Source organism: Zingiber officinale, chromosome 9B, assembly GCF_018446385.1.
Source record: "Zingiber officinale cultivar Zhangliang chromosome 9B, Zo_v1.1, whole genome shotgun sequence".
Lineage (NCBI taxonomy): Eukaryota > Viridiplantae > Streptophyta > Magnoliopsida > Zingiberales > Zingiberaceae > Zingiber > Zingiber officinale.
The window spans coordinates 110,654,729-110,664,782 of NC_056003.1; the positions used below are offsets into that span (position 1 = coordinate 110,654,729).

The 10,054-nt window shown below is 36.3% G+C and overlaps 1 pseudogene; it reads left to right on the plus strand.

Moving 5' to 3' along the window:
* Positions 1–1,404: 1,404 nt before the first annotated feature.
* Positions 1,405–1,591, plus strand: LOC122025939 (annotated as a pseudogene).
* Positions 1,592–10,054: the final 8,463 nt, after the last annotated feature.

A 10,054-nucleotide genomic window follows, 5' to 3' on the forward strand; every position in this document is an offset into this window, starting at 1 on the left:
AAATATTTTTTTTAAAAAATTTATTTCTGGAAAGTTTTACTTAGAAAAATTCTCATTTCTCTTTAATTAAGACCTTTCTGAAATTAGATTTATCTAAGCTAAGTTTTTTTTAAAATAATATTAGATTTTCACTTAGCAAAGTTTTTCAAAATGCCTTAGAATTTTTTTTTTTAACCCTGTTTTTACTGTGATCAAAGGGGGAGAATTAAGAACCAATTTTAGGGGGACTTAGGAAAATTAAAATTTTTTTTTTTACATTCTTTTTTACCTAAAATGTTAGTTTAGTAATTTTCTTAAAATTACTATTTGTTTATTTTTTTACCCTAACTTAAACTTAGGTTGATGCACATCAAAAAGGGGGAGATTGTTAGACCCCATGGTGGTTTTGATGTGGTCAACCAAGTTTAGGTTATGTCCTGTTTGTCTGATCCCTATGTCTAAGTGTGCAGGAGCTTAGAAGCGCAGAAAGTCGAGCGGAAGACGCAGCTAGCGAGAAGGACGACACGAGAAGGGAGCCGACGGGCTCGGTGCGTCCGAAGGACGAGAAAGCTGCGGAAGAGTACACCGGTGGGCGTGAAGAACGTGCGCGGCGTTCGAGGGACGTAAAGTCAGGACGGAAGACTGCTCGAGGAGAAGGCCAGGAATTGAATTCGGGTGAGCCCTATTCTGGTTGGCCGAAATTACCCATGCAAACCGAACCAGAGCAAGTCAATCGGGAGTTGACTTGACAAGTGTTCGGTCGACCGAACGCCATGATCGGTCGACCGAACCCCTATCTTCAGAAGACAGCCGTTGCAGCCACGTCAGCATCTAGCCGTTGGTTGATCGGTTGACCGAACCTTCTGATCGGTCGACCGAACTGAAGATAATCAGAGACTTGGTCGAGTGCTTTGATCGGGTCAGATCGAGTGGAGACCGTTGGCTGATCGGTCGACCGAACACAAGGATCAGTCGACCGAACCTAAGCTCGGTCCAGAGAGACTACACCTGGATGAAAGACTAGGCAGATACAGCAGGTTCGGTCGACCGAACCTGGGGATTGGTCGACCGATCCCTCTCGAGTCAAAACCTGATCCCGAAGATTAGGTGATGTGATAATTCTTGGAACCCCTATATAAAGGGGTCTCAAACAACTATACGAAAAAAACGATACAACTCTGTAATTCTTTTCTAAGCAACCTCTTTGCTCTTAAAGTGTAAAAGGCTTCTCCGCCTTCAAAGAAGGAGACTTTTTTAGTGCATCTTTCCACCGCCTTGGATTAATAACCGTCTCGATTGTAATCAAGTCAAATAGCTGAGTCGTCTCTCTTTTCTTTTCTGTTAATTACTTTAATTATTAGTGTTGCTTTATTTTAGAGTTGAAAATTTGAGGAGGGTATAATTTTTGATTACAGATAATTCACCCCCTCTTGCCGGTTCCACTGCACCAACAATATCTGTTCTTATCAGTTTAATATATGATATATGGGCTATTGGTCCATTATGATATTAAATTAATTTTTAAGTGGGGGAGAGCTCATTACAGTAACTCTACTGGAGTTTCAGGCGTCGCTTTTGTATTGCACTATTGTAAAAGTTTGGCGTACCCCTATCAAATCAAAATTTTAAATATTAATTTTTCGGTCTTGTAATAAATAATTTTTAGCTTTTCCTAGTTATTATTTATCATACCATTAATCTCTAATACCATTGGTCCTATCCCACCTATCAAACATAGCCTTAATGATTAATGGTGTTATAAATAATCACAAGAGAAACCAATGATTATTTAATCACAAGTCCGACCATTAATCTTATCCCACCATGAATCATCGTATTGCACTGTTGGTTTTTGTATTGCACTGTTCCATAAGTCCATAAGTCTAGTGCACCTCTATCAAATCAAAATTTTAAATATTAATTTGTTTGACTTGTGATAAATAATCATTGGTTTCCTTTTGTGATTATTTGTCACACTATTAATCCTATCCCGCCTGCCAAACATAACCTTAATGATTACCCTAGAAAAATAATTATATATATATTCCATCAATTTTTCTATGGTTAAGAATGATACTTGAAGTTATATAGCAACCAATTCTAACCTTGAATCTTATTTTTTAATAGTCCCATATCGAAAGCTATAAATCAAATTTTACGAAGGGCAATTATAAAATAAGACACCGTTCAATATAGCAATTCATATTTTTTTCGGCCTTTTGGTTAAGATCAAATATACTAACTGTGTGGATCATTAAGTATTAAGTTTTAAGTGGTGAAGAACTCATCATAGTAACTTGCTATTCTTAGGTTGCTTAAAGTCTCTATATAGCAATAAGGAGAGCATTTGTTTTCCTTCATATTTTGTTTTTTTTTTAATTTTATTTATTTTGATTTTCCTTTTTATTTTAAGAAATTAAGTAATTTGTTTAAAAGCCATATCCAAGATAAATTTATATTTTTTTAAAAAAGGAAAAGACCAGAAAATAGGGAAAGATAGTGAATAATTAAATCAAATTAAAATACATAAAAGTTTATTAATTAGTTCAAATTGACTTCTGTTTTTTTAACTAACTTTATTATTTAATTAATTAATAATATTATTAAACTATAACTTAGGTCAGTTTGTTTTACAAAAAATAATTTGATGTCTGATAAAATAAAAATTTATAATTAACAAAAAATTAGTAGAACTCTTTTATTTATGTTTTTTAAAAAATGATTTAATTTAAAAATAAATGTCATCTTCTACCATTTATAAGTCTTCGTTTTTTTTTCCATTTTATCTATAAATCTATTTTTGTTCTTCATTAATTGTTCGTGTTGCACTTAAAATAGCAAAAGAGAATAAATAAAACTCTCGTATATCCACACCACTATAAGATTATTATTCCAATGTGTTACTAAATATGAGACAACTTAAGTTATGGAATATTATTATTATTATTATTATTATTATTATTATTATTATTAAAATATGTGTTGGAGTTATTAAAGATGTTGACATATCATATATATTAATATTGTTAATTAAAGACTATTAGTTCAGCATTTTCTGCTATTTCTATTATTTTAGGAAATATTACATATCGCTTTCTAAATTTCTTAAATTTATATCTTCACCCTCTTTAAAAGTTAATCACTTTCACAGGACAATACCACAATTTGCTTCTTAGAATTCTAGAGTATTCTAATTTCTTTTATTTCTAATTGCTTGGTCCCTGAATTTGAAATTTTTATAATTTTTTTTGGGTTGTCTTCATGAGACCTTGTTAAGTTATGATTCATATTTTGACCTCTAACAATTTCCTAATTAATATTAGTCAAGTTAGAATTTATTCCTCAGTTCGGATCTTCTGGTCCCAATCCTTAATCTCCTTTTAATTCTTTTTAAAACGACAAACTTTGGAAGTATTTAAATTGACTCTCACAACTTAAATTCTAACAAAAACGTCACACTGAACATATTTAAGTTTAAAACAATCCCAACTTATAAAAAACTACAAATTCAATTAAAACTTTTAAATTTGGATAAAAATAGCCCCTTAATGTTTATAAAATACCTATATTTTATAAAAAAAAAAATACTACACTAAACATACTTAAGCTTAAAATAATACCAATTTATTATTTTAATGACATCAAAGTGTGTAGTTTTATAATGGACTTAAAAGGATTGGAGAGTCGAGACCAGATGATAAACTGGTAACTGCATAGTCTACGTACGTTAGCAGCAACCTTCTCCAATTTATATATGGAATCACAAGTTAAAAATTAGCCCTCTAAACTATATGATTTGCAATTGTACATCCACCAGTGTATTAACTGACAAAATCACAATTCAGATCTTTAAACTTTATAACTTATAGTTCACCCTTTCTCTAGACTACTTATACATTGAATTACAAATGTCACGCCCCGGGGAAGTCCTTGTCCGAAGAAATTTTGACAGCACCTCCCCTGTACGGGTGACAATCTGAAACATTTCTACAGACACAATATACATCAGCCACAGGCGGCTGGAACATACACACAACTACACAGTTTATATGCAACCTACTCGGCTGTAACGACCACCCTCCTTACTACTACTCTGAGGGTGACCGCTACTGATTCTACTAACTACTGTACTACTTGCTTTAAGACCAGAGATATTTTAAACTATTGGAAAACATATCATAAATCAGAACATGCCTCTAAATAATAGCATAAAATTTCTTGATACATTTTTTTTTTTGGATCAAACATGCAATTAAGTAAAGCAACAAGTATAACATGCAGATCTATAAAGCTTAAATACCCCTACTGCTTACTACATCACTTGTTATCTTGACTATAGTAGGAATTAGTCCGGACAGTAAAAGTTAATGCCACAGCAGGATATTAGTACTGGCAGATTTTAATTTATGCTAAACTCATATCGAATACTAATTTGCACATAAAAATACTAAGCTTATATCCACCGAATCATCCCATGCCAATTTCCTCCATAGAGCAAAACTCATATAGCATGCCAGCATTCACATAAGGCTACTGAGCAGACAAAACCGAATTTTCATATGCATTTTCTTCCATAAAACAACTCATATAAAAATTCCAGCATGCATAAAAACTTCTGAGCATTTAACCAAGCATTTAACCATCCGAATAATTCCAGCAATTTAACATTCCAGCAGATTATAAGGAAGTACTGAGCATAAGTATTTACCAATTATTTGATTCTAACACATAATTGAAGCAATTTAAAACACAACCTAGCATTTCAGAATAATTCTCTTTTTTTTTGCAGAAATTAAAAGAACACTAGCAGTAACATTTCCAAAATCTTCCAATAAGGTCCCAAGCTTCCATTATCAGCCACCACACACACACAATCAACGTCTCCTTGTCGCCTTCCTCTATAACACTTTAGCTTTTCCTTTATTTTTATCTATATCTGCAGTAGGAGGAAAAGTAGTATCTATAAGCTAAAAGCTTAGTAAGTGCTTTCTACTCACAAAATCCGATAAGGAATGCATAAACTTAAAAGAAAGCAGGGGGTACATGCTCAACATGAAAATAGCAAATAGAACTACATCATGCATCTCTAAAGGAAACAACCATTTAACTTGCTAGAATTTGCAACTGAGATAAAAGAGCTTATTCTGTTTGTTTCCAAATTAATACTTTTATACTTTAAAAATAATATTCAACTTTACTTGGGCCCGGCATTGTACCACTTTGCGCGCCTTTCTTAATGAGAATTGAGGTAGCTAATCCCAAAACCATTAAGACACTTCTAGACCTTATGTCTAGGGGCAACTTGGAGCCCATCCCTTGGACTTTGTGTCCGGTACATGCCCTTTTTAAAAGTAAAATACTTTTCTTTATATCCTTCTTTAAATACTTCTTCTAATAAAATGCCTTGGCATTTATTTGTGTGCTTTGATTCTAAATTCTGGAATTTAGGATCAGATTGTGACTTAGTCTTTCTTTACTTGCACTTCTCTCATTTATTCATTATACGAGAGATTCTAAAGCATATATCACTAATATAAGCCAGTACTTATTCAAACTAATCTCCACAGAGTTTTAAAAACAACTACACTACTGGTAAGTAACATGGTATATTGCAAACCGAATTTCAACAGTCAATAACAAAACTGCATGGAAAAGTTTTCCCTAGTTAGGCTCATGGCAGTAAAAGTTTTCACATCTCAAGCTTGTATAAACTAACCCTATTTCGAGTCTTAACAGACCCTTAATCATGCTGTAACTTGAAGGGAAATCTACTACTTAATCATGCTTGAATTGTAAGGTAAATACATCTAATTAGCATACTGTGGTAATCAAGGAAAACCCTCAAAAATTTCTGTCCGTGCACTAAAAACACATCAAAAGATTGAAACCAAAACTTAATCCAATTTGCTAGAACAAGGGTCAAAAATCCGAACCATATGCTAGAATGAAAAGGTTACTATTGTTCATTTCACAACAAAATGCAAAACAAAACCCCGAGAGCTACTCCTACCGCAGGTGAGAAGAACTTACATCGGGTTCTTGGACTTACAACCGAAGAGAAATGCTCTAGGGTTTCGGTGGAGCTTCGATCCCACCTTTTTCCTTGTATTTCCCGAGCTCCCCTTGCCGGAATGATCACCCACGAGTGGAGACCGGCCGGAAAACACCTCGCCGACGTCGAGAGGAGGAAACCCTAGCCTTGGCTGCGGTTTCGCCCGAGAGGAGAAGACGGCGCCGCGTGGGTGAGAAGGGAGAGAGATTTGGGTTTTTAGGTTTCGGGAAAGAAATTAACCTCCTTTAATAACCTAGGTGATTCGGTTCCACCTATAACTTAAATATATTTGTTCACACACTTAGTTAATAAAACGAGCTCAGCTTGGTTGGTTGGGCCGATTACTGCTTGGGCCCGAGAAGCTGGGTTCGAATCCTAGCTCTTGCACTTTGTGTTTTTCTTTTTTTTTTCTTAAACTTCCTCCTCCCGGTAAAAATGCCAAACGGACTCCAAAAATTGCATAAAAATACTCTAAAAATTTCTAAAAATCCCTAGAATATTTTAAAAGTATTTTCAGACATTTTCAAAGATATTTAGAACTCAAAGTAAGGAAAATTGGGTCGTTACATCGGCTGATAGCACAAAAATACAACCACGCAGTTATATGTAAATCTAACAACCCACTCGGCTGTACCAAAACCAATCACAGCGGAAATCCAATAGACAACACATACAACTATAAACGAAAACTGCTAGTCGGCTAGGCTTACACCACACAAAAACACAACACTCTGAAAATAAAATCGGAACACAAAGCCAAATACACACATATCATATACCAAGATAAAAATAAACAAAAATACCGGGACTAGTCTTCTAATGTGACGTGGGGACCGGCAGGTAGGATACTCCAAGCAATTCCATAAACAACCAGGTACCTGAAAAAGATAGTCTCCACGGGGTGAGTTCAACAACTCAGCAGATACCAGTTGACATGTATAATAAGATATAATAGACAGTAATAACTATGAAGTACGGTCTCCTGGACAAAAGATGGAAATGCACAATAGAATAGGTTAAAGAGAACTGTACTCACCAGGGCGCCCTATCAGAATAGTCAGATCGTCAGACCGAGAGTATCATAAATCCTGTATGCATGTCAAACATATGCATCCATCCAAATGTAGCATATAAGTGCAACAAACACAATCAGTATATGCATCAATGCATATGATGCCAATGACATGGTCGCCAATGACATGGTCACCCCTGACGCCAGTCAGCCATCTCACACACAACGGTGAGACCGAGTAGGTAGGGCTGTGACAACCGTGCACTCTGACGTTACTGCTCCTGATGAGTGACCGAGTGGACGGGATGCTGTCGGAGTACACTTATCCCCCTACTCCAAATCATAAGTGGGGGAGCACAATGCTTTCATCTCCCGGTACACGATGATGGGGAGGGATCCCGGCGTGCTACCACGCTGCAGTACACTACCAACGAGCGTCCCAGCAGAGCACCACCGAGCAAACTGACGTGCTACCACGCTGCGTCACGCTACCCATGAGCGGACCAACAGAGCACCGACAGTGATGAAACTGGCGATGTGCTCAACAATAATAGAGCAGACTATCGCGCAGCATGCAATCATGCGAATAATGCATGACACTAAGCATGACAATATCCTGAACCAATCCACATATATATAAAATGTGTACCCTAGTATCAATAAGTCATATCCGAAGATCTAAGGTACACAAGACAAGTATGGTATAAATAAAAACCTGGGTCCTGAACATAATAAGACATGGTATGTCACTACCTCTATGAGCATATATATAATCATGTGGGTACTAACATAAAATGCATAACAGGTGAGCAAACAAGCATGTAACAGGTATCCGGTAGTGACATATTGAAACAAGAACGAACATAATTATTACTAAAGGCTATAACCTACTAAATATATCAACATGACATTATCAAAGATAAGTCAAGGTACCCGCCTCAAATAGCAAGTCCAATCCAGTCAAATCCAACATCAAGACACTCGTCTTGAATCAAAGTCCTGCAAATAACGTGATATACAATTTAGCTAATTTTATAAACAACAACTAGCTAAATCCAACCCAACTTAATTAGGGAAAACCCTAATCGATCCATCATAATTTACCTAAATCCACAACTAACCAAACAACTGCAGGTTACAACATCTCCAACATAATCCGACACGAATGCATATCCTCCAAATCCTCATAGAAATACAACCAAACCTCCACACATAGCAAGTATCGTATACCTGCTCTGATACCACTAAATTGTCACGCCCCGGGGAAGTCCCTGTCCGAAGAAATTTCGGCAGTACCTCCCCTATACGGGTGATAATCTGAAACATTTCTACAGACACAATATACATCAGCCACAGGCGGCTGGAACATACACACAACCACGCAGTTTATATGCAGCCTACTCGGCTGATACCACAAAAAATACAACCACACAGTTATATGTAAATCTAACAGCCCACTCGGCTGTACCAAAACCAATCACAGCAGAAATCCAATAGACAACACATACAACTATAAACGAAAACTGCTAGCCGGCTAGGCTTACACCACACAACACTCCGGAAATAAAACCGGAACACAAAGTCAAATACACACATTTCATATACAAAGATAAAAATAAACAAAAATACGGAGACTAGTCTTCTAATGTGACGTGGGGACCGGTAGGTAGGATACTCCAAGCAACTCCATAAACAACCAGGTACCTGAAAAAGATAGTGTCCACGGAGGTGAGTTCAACAACTCAGCAGATACCAGTTGACATGTATAGTAATATATAACAGACAGTAATAACTATGGAGTATGGTCTCCTGGACAAAAGATGGAAATGCACGATAGAATAGGCTAAAGAGAACTATACTCACCAGGGCCCCCTATCAAAATAGTCAGGTCGTCAGACCGAGAGTATCATAAATCCTGTATGCATGTCAAACATATGCATCTATCCAAATGCAGCATATAAGTGCAACAAACACAATCAATATATGCATCAATGCATATGATGTTAATGACATGGTCACCCCTGACGCCAGTCAGCCATCTCACACACAATGGTGAGACTGAGTGGATAGGGTTGTGACAATTTAGTGGTATCAGAGCACGATTTACGAGTCTTATATCCCGTGTTTCGGATTTCGTGTTTTAGTTTTCTCGATGTAACTTTTCGTGTTTTTGGGACCTGACAGCGGCAGGACATCTCCAAGTTATAAGAGGTATGTTGGTATATTGTCATCCTACCTTTTGTTGGTATCTGCATTGTTGACTATGATAGTTATGACATGTATTAACACTTTGTATTTGGTATCTGTCTGATGTATATTGTGTCTGTAGAAATGTTTCAGATTGTCACCCGTACAGGGGAGGTGCTGCCGAAATTTCTTCGGACAGGGACTTCCCCGGGGCGTGACAGTCGCCTGTGGCTGATGTATATTATGTCTGTAGAAATGTTTCAGATTGTCACCCGTACAGGGGAGATGCTGCCGAAATTTCTTCAGACAAGAACTTCCCCGGGGCGTGACATAAACTCTCCATAATCTTTAAATTATACAACAAACTATAATTTATTTTTAACATTTCACCATCCCTAAGCTATAAACGCTCAACTTATACTGACTCGTAACGTTGCATATTAACCCTTCACAGTGAATGATATGCAATTATACCTTCAAAAATTCGTGGCTTCCATTTGTTGTACATTGTCTGGCCGTGCTACAACTTGGTCCTAAACGTTATTCTATAATTAATAATTTCACCCCTATCTCATGTATGGCACTAATTGGCAATATTACACATTGACCGACCTTGCATATTTTATGATTTATAATAATATTACCCTTGACAATTTAGCTGATTAACTTGTAACTGCTAATCGACAATGTTGCAATTGATCTTTGTAGTAATCAGAGGTTAGGAACCCACTTCAGTTGAATAGTGTCTCGACAAAGATAATCATTAAACTGTAAGGACCTGCCTGACCCTGTCGACATCTTCAACATTACATGTAGGCTTGTTG